At 43.4% G+C, this 7,641-nt stretch overlaps 1 non-coding gene across 1 annotated transcript; it reads left to right on the top strand.

Annotated features, from left to right (window-relative positions):
• The first annotated feature begins 3,936 nt into the window (after nt 1–3,936).
• Nucleotides 3,937–4,043, top strand: LOC112081671. The gene has a single exon (XR_002896593.1). It is a non-coding gene; the product is annotated as a small nucleolar RNA R71 (small nucleolar RNA).
• The last annotated feature ends 3,598 nt before the right edge of the window (nt 4,044–7,641 follow it).

Raw genomic sequence — 7,641 nt, 5'->3', positions numbered from 1 at the left:
TGCAGGGAGTAATGATAGGTTTTCTAGAGAGTACATCACTTTGAGAACTTGAATTGAATATGCTTGTGAATCTTTTTCTGTGCTTGCAAAGTCTGAAATGATCTGAATCTGAGAAGCAAGTTTGAATTGAACTCAACTCTGATTAAGTGGGAACCTTGAACTTGACTTGAAAATATCTTGTGATGCATTGTTTGAAAAAGCTTGTGGATACCGATATACATACTTGAGCTAGAACCATTGTTTTTACCACTCTTTTTCCTTAGCTCAAGTAGCTGAATCCACATCATGAATCAGTTCCCTCACCTTGAACCCATCCTTCTTTCAAGCCAATGTTTGTGTGTGAATTGAAAGGCCACCTTGGATCAAACTTAGCAGAAAGTGTTAGGTTTAGAGCGACAAGGGCAGGTCTCATTGAGTGCTGTGTTCCAACATCATGGAACTGAGAGTTTTGGCGAGAAATAAGTGTGGGGGAAAAGACTTGTTGGTGAGTGGAAAAAGGTGAGATGAGTGGGAAAGAGAGAGTGGAAATAGCTAGGGGAATGAAAGAAAAAGAAATCAGTCTTGGTGTTTTGAGAAAGTGAGCTCTGGTTTGTTGAAAAGAAAGAGTCTAGCCTCTAAGTAAAAAGGAAAGAAACCAAAAGGCTCAAATGTTTTGAAAAGAAAGAAAGAAGAGGCTAGAGGTTGCAAAAGGAAAAGAGCTATGTAAAGTTTGTGTTCCAAGACTTGAGAGTGAAAGTGAAAATTAAATCCCCTAGTGTGAGGAAAATGAGAGTGAAAAGTGAGGGTTTTTGAGCAAGTGAGGAAGCTTTGAGTAGAGGGTGGGGAGTGATGAGTCTTTGCCCTTGTATGCATAGGTTGCTTTTTACCTTTAGCATTCTGCCAAAGTTTGATCATTCATAGAAAGATCCCTTTGCTGCATTTGACCCACTTGAACACTGATGAGATCATTTTAATCTCATAGCCTCTCCCTAGCCAAGCCAGCTTGTTTAAACATTGCATCATGAGGTTCACCTGATAAAAACTTAATGAATGTGAAAGAGTTGAGAGAGAGAAGAACTTGTGGAGATTCCTTGCTGAGTTGATATATATCTGAGTATGACTTTGCATTACATAATTGAGGATGAACTTGAATTCTCATTGTGATCACTTCTCTCAAAAAGAAAATGTGAACTCCCATTGCATACAACCTCTTTCTCTCATTTGCTCTTTTTGCTTGAGGACAAGCAAAAGACAAGTGTGGGGGAGTTGATATGTTCATAATTTGCATCATTTAGGTTGCATAAATCATTCTAAATCATGTTTTATTTCATGCATTTTAGGTCCTTAGGGTTTGTTTTAGAACTTAGGAGATGCATTAGGTCCCAATGAGTCTTTGCATGTTTTGAGTGTTTATCAGGTGAATTTGGAGCTGAAAAGATGAATCCAGGAGGTGGTATGGTGAGCAAAGCTTGAAAAGTGGCAAAAATTGGATCTTTGGAGGTTATCGGCCATTCTCGCTGACCAGGATGGTTTTCTCGGCCATTTTTATGTACCGCGGGAAGAGTTTACCGGCCATTTTCATGTACCGCGAGTAAAGTGTATCGGCCAAAATCTCCGGGTGCAAACATGTCTCAGAAATCGCCTGTCCGGGGAACCTTCCGGTCCGATTTGGATGGCGGGTGCTTCATAGAAGTTGGAGAGGACTTGATCACGGTTTCATATCAAGTGAAATCACGGAATTCGGACGCCTGAGCAGGAAGTTAAGCTCGACGGAAGGAACCCCTGTATCGCTGTTGTTTTGGACCGAGCCGACGAGTTCTGAAAAATGCGAAGGACGGAGTACTTCCAGGCCGATTCAGTTTCCGGGGCCTTCACGAGAATCAGATACACTTGAGTCCTCTTTCCAGAACATCCGAGACCAGTCAATTCGGAGCTTTGGGCAGAAAGATACGGTCTCCGGACTGGACATATGTATAGACGGCCTTCTCTGATAGTGTAAATGCACTGCAAAGATGACCCCTCCAGGAAGCTTTAAACTTCACAAGCACCGAAGCTTCCTTCATAAAAGTTGGAGTCAAATGAGTCCTCTGTCATCTTCAACCGGAATCACTCAATTCGGACAAGTCTCCAGGAAGTTACACTCTCCGTAATGCGAGATGGTCCAGATAGCCCAGAATGACTAAGTTAAACATGCCGCGATGGAATGCCACGGTCCACACTTGGCCGGGGCAGCTTTTGCACACCCTCGGTTAATGACGCGATCTTCATGCCACGGTCTACACTTGACCGTGGCAAACACACACTTGGCTGAGAGGAACTTTTGCACACCATTCGGCGATTGACACGGCCCAAATGCCACGGTCTGAGGCTTGACCGTGGCAACTTCTTGCAACCTTCGGCGATTGGCACGGTCTGAATGCCACGGTCTGGGGGCTTGACCGTGGCAACTTTTACACATCTTCGGCGTTTGACACGGTGACTTGCCACGGGTTTCAGACGAAGCTTGATCAGACCGTGGCATCAAAAGGAACCAAGAACACAAGTGAAGGCTTTGACATGGTCAGGATTGCCACGGTCACACCAAGAACACACCAGACCGTGGCAACCCCATACTTGCCCATCAAGGCCGGGTCAGTACCCGGTTTGTTCCGGGTTGACCCAGTTCGCCTAAGCCTCCTTTATAAGGTTTTTAGACCTAATTTGTAGAGAACTTTTTATCCACTTTTAGTTTTCTTTCCCCTTTGGTGAAAACCTACTTAATACACTTTGTTTTAGAGAGCTTAAGATCGATTTTGAAGTTTCTTTCCATCTTATTCATCATTTCTTATCATCAAATCAAACTTCTAATCATGATGAACAACACATCTTGCAAAGGATTTAGTGTGTTGATCATGATTACTGAGTAGTCACCTTAATGAGGTTCTAGATGTGTAGGTTAGGGTGCTAAAGTGTTAGATTAGGAGTGCTTAGGGCTAGATTCATTGATTCATTTCTCTAAACAACTGTTCTCTATGCTAGATCCTTGATAATCACTTGAGATCTAGATTCTGGGAATTTCATGCACCAAAAGTGTTTGATGAAATTCCTGAAAGAGTTGTATTAGAGGTTTAAGCATTTTTCTGCATGATGATGTATTGTTATTTGCTTGAATGATCACTGAGAACTGTCTATTAATGCATATTGATTCATATTTCACAAATGGGAATTTGGTTTATAAATGGATTAGTATAGGGGTTAATACCTTCATGAGAGGATTAACTTAGATTAGAGTTCTTAATCATTTGAATCATGTCTCATCATTGTTGATTACCCATCGGCTGCGGATTGAACCCTGGTGGAAACTTGTGTTGCTGCGGTTGGTTGTTGAAGTTGTTACCCTGAGCTGCTTGATTCTGCTGAGTGTAGCTGTGCTGCTGCCCACTGAACTGTTGCTTGGGCTGGAAGTTATTCGGAAAAGGGGTTTTTGGAGCATAGCTTTGGTGTTGTTGAGCAGGGTACACTTGGTCTTGAGGGTTAGCTACATTCGGGTTTCGATAAGAGAGGTTGGGGTTATTGCCATGGTTGTTAAACCGCTGATACCTCTGCTGATTCCCTATGTAGTTCAGCTCCTCCTGAGTTAGACCATCTTCATTAACATTGTCAAAACTTGGCCCTTGCTCATCAAACTCGCCTACAAAGTGTATTGGCTTTTGAGTCGCCATCAAAACCTTGTCAAGCTTGCTCTGAAGCTCTCTTATATCCTTTTTCATACGCTGTTCATCATAAGATCCCTCTGTACGGTTTGCTCTATCAAAGTCCTCTCCATACGTGTCATTGGACATGGCTAGGTTCTCGACTAGTTCCATTGCCGCATTGATCTCTTTTCCAAGAAAATTTCCATTTGAAGCTGTGTCGAGTTGGTTTCTGATCTTGGGGAGTGCACCTCGGTATAAAGTACTCAAGAGGGATGCCTCTGAGAAGCCGTGGTGTGGGCATTGGTTAGTATAGCTCCTAAACCGTTCCCAAGCCTCACTAAAGCTCTCGTTGTTGTGCTGCGTGAAACTTGAGATCTGATTCCTGAGCTTAGCCGTGCGTGATGTGGAAAAGAACTTTGATAAGAACGCCAGTTTACACTGCTCCCAGATTTGTATAGAGCCCCTCGGTATATTCTTTTCCCACTGGTGTGCTTTATCACCGAGGCTGAAAGGGATCTAGCGTAGCTTGAAGCTATCTTCGGAGACGCCATTTATCTTGGTTAAGTCGCAAACCCGATCAAATTGATCTAGATGCTCGAGAGGGTCTTCTCCAGCCAGACCGTGGAACTTGGAGTTTTGCACCATATTGAACAGGGAAGCTTTAACTTCAAAGTTGTTGTTTTGAACTGGTGGAGCTTGAATCCCAGCTCGGTATTGGTGCGCATTAGCTCAGTCATTCTCTCCAACACAGATTGGAGGATGTTGTCTCTGAACTTGTGGCGGTGGCGGATGAACATGATGGGCTTGTTGCTCATTTCTGTTCGCTTGGTGTTGGTTTTGCTGAGCAAGCCGTTCGTTTCTTTGAGCCTGTTGCTGATTAACATAGGCTTGTTGTTCATTTCTTCCTGCCTGCGCCTGATTAGCCTGAGCCTGGTGCTCGGCCGCCTGAGCCTGTTGCTCCATTTGCTGTTGTTCTGCCATTCCAAGTCTGTCAAAGTGCCGTTCTCTCTCGCGAGCTCGCCTTTCTAATCTGTCGATGTTATCGTCGTATGGGAAAAGCGATCCTGTGCTCCGAGACCTGGTATTCATGCACCTGAAAACAAAACAAGAACTTGCAAAAGAGTTAGTAAAATAAAAGAAAGTAAAGTCTTGATCTTAAGAACAAACAAGAGAATAATGCTCCTACAAGTTGGCAACGACGCCAATTGATAACTTAGAGTTTTCACTCTTTATAGAGGTTATCAATACCCCTGTCCTTGTAGTACAAGGGGTTATCAATCCAAGCTTGTAGTGGAGACACTATCTATGTCATTTGTTGACTTAAGTCAAGACAGATCGATGAAGGTTTTTACTAACCTAAGTAACAAGCAAATGAGCATAAAAGTAAAGCAAATGATGAGATTTAAACAAAGCTAAGATGCAATGACAAATAAACGATTCGGATGATGACAATGAATGATAAAGGCAGAAGCTTTAGACAGGATATTTGACTCGGGTGCTTCCAAGCTAAACTAATGGGCTAATGAATCATTTTATCAAGCGATTTCATTTGACTTTGAACTCAAGGCATGTTAATCTTCTCATGAAAGTATTAAGCATCTAACCTGATCCTCTTTCATACCAAAATCCCTTTTGAGAAGCATGAATCAGTCAGCAATAAGATTTAGTTCAAAAATGCCATTTAAGAGAACAAACTATCACTCTCGCGATGAAAGACTCTTAAACCCTTAACCGAGTGGTTCAGACATTTCTACGAACACTTTTGATGCGAGATATGTCTAAGATCTGAACCTCAAGTGATGTGCTTGGGTCCAGCCTAGAGATCTCGTCGGTTAAGGAATGAAACATGCAAGACTAGACACCTAAACCCATTAATCTATCTTGAAAGCACACTAATCTACCTATCTAAAGCCTCTTAAACGACTACTCACTGATCATAACGAGCTCACTAAGTCCTTTGCAAGACGTGTAGCTTGTCATGATAAGGAGTTTAATACTGAATGATAAAAGAGATAAAGAAAGAACAAGATTTCTGATGCAAAAACGAGATATTGGATTAGATTAATCAACTTTCATAAAAGAGGCAAGTTCTTAGAGCTAAAACAGATAAGAGATAAGATGATTAGGTTTTTGGTCCTAAAATGTATTTATAGCAAAGGGAAAGTGTCGCGGGTCAGCCCAGAACAAACCGGGTACTGAACCGCTTCCTTGGGTTGATGGGTGAGTGCCACGGTGTGTCGGAAAGTGAAGCCGAGGTCTTCATGCCGAGGTGTGCACGTGAGTCAGGATCCAGATGAAGATCTCGTGAAGAACACGTCAAGAACATGCATGAACCCTAGTCTTTGATCCATCCTCACGTGTGTGTTCTTGAGCCATTCTGTTCTTGATTCTGGGTTCGTGACAAGGGACCTCGGGATAAAATGTCGAGGGGTCATGATGTCGAGGTGCTTGGGATAACACAGTCCGGCATGCACGCCGAGGTCATTACATCGAGGTGTACTTTCAACACTTAGTCGTTTCCAGCTTCAGTTCTTATGTATGCAAGCCTCGATCTAATCATGCCAAGGCTTTGGCACGAGGTCTAGTCCAGAATAATTCCAAGATATGAGCCTCGACTTGAGTGATGCCAAGGTAAAGATACCGAGGCTTGTGAAAACACTTAGCGCGTATCGCAACTCATTTAGGCTTGTATCGACCATGTCACCTTCCGGAAGCAGTAACTTTTCGCACACGACTCCAATTGCTCTGGGACCAGTTCCACAGTCAAGATGACTCAATAAGCTCGAACTTTGGTGAAGGCCGGGTAAGCTGGTTCGGACAGGAGGAGCTCCGTCCGCCATGATCTTTGAAGTTCGCCGTTCAGTTCTCGGGTACGCGCAATGCTGGTGTATGCTCCGGAAGCCATATCTTTCTCTCCACTGGTCCGAATTGGATGATTCCAACTGTTTTGGAATCTTTGCTTGATTATCTCCAACTTTGGTAAAGACCTCGCCAACTGATTCGGACCGGAAGGTTCCCCGGATTGCTGATCTCTGAATTGCGATACCACGGGACAACTTTTGGTCGTAAAAACCTTCCCGCGGTAAGGAAAATGGGCGAGGGCTGTGTACCGCGGTAAGCTTTTTGGTCGTAAAAATCCTTGCCTCGGTCAAAAACTTGTCCCGTGGTATTTTTGCACTCGATACTCGATTCTGGCCGATCGGTAAGGTTTTTGGCCGGTAATGAGCATCCGGTAAACATTTTGGCCGAGGTTTCCGACCAGCCGGTACGAAATTTGGCCGAGAAATTCCTACAAGCGGTTTTCACCATTTTTGACCCTTTTCTTCACCGTTTTCTTTTCTGTTCCTCTTCTTAGGCTCCAATTGGTCTCCAAAGCTCCTGATAAAAACTTCAAAACATGCAAAACTCTTTGGGACCTAATGCAAGCCCTAAGTCCTATTTTGACGCCTAAAGACTCAATTTACATGAGAAAACACATGATGAGGACTCTATAATGCAATCTAAATGATGTAAAATATAGACATATCATGAATAGCGGCATTGTAAATCTCCTCTGACCGAGCATCGACGAAGGTCCCGTCCCTCTTCCGGTGAGTGGTCTCGAAGAGCTTCGTCATTGGAGGAAGTTCTCCTCCGTTCTCCTCGGCCTACCAAATAATAAACATTAGTAAAAAATATTTAAAAAAATATTTAATAAATATAAATAATTGAAAATAGAAATAATTAAATAATTTCTTTTTACTTACCATCATTAGACGTCAGCCCGCAAATGATATTTGGACAGAAGTGTGCGGGGTCACTAACTTCTGACCGTCAGGACCGACCCGGTTGCGGACGGCCGAACACTTAGAAGCAACGGTTTGGGCATGCGGGTCCAGCCAATACGCCTTCAACCCTTTCCAACAGGAAGTGGACATCGGGCTCGACTTTGCGTCGTCGCCGTCGGTCTCCCACTTCCGCTTCCAATCGGAAACGGTGTTGACTAGGC

The sequence above is a fragment of the Eutrema salsugineum genome, unplaced genomic scaffold, assembly GCF_000478725.1.
Source record: "Eutrema salsugineum unplaced genomic scaffold, Eutsalg1_0 scaffold_10, whole genome shotgun sequence".
Lineage (NCBI taxonomy): Eukaryota > Viridiplantae > Streptophyta > Magnoliopsida > Brassicales > Brassicaceae > Eutrema > Eutrema salsugineum.
Note: the sequence above shows the minus strand (reverse complement) of the source record. Positions and strands in the feature narration are given on the sequence as shown.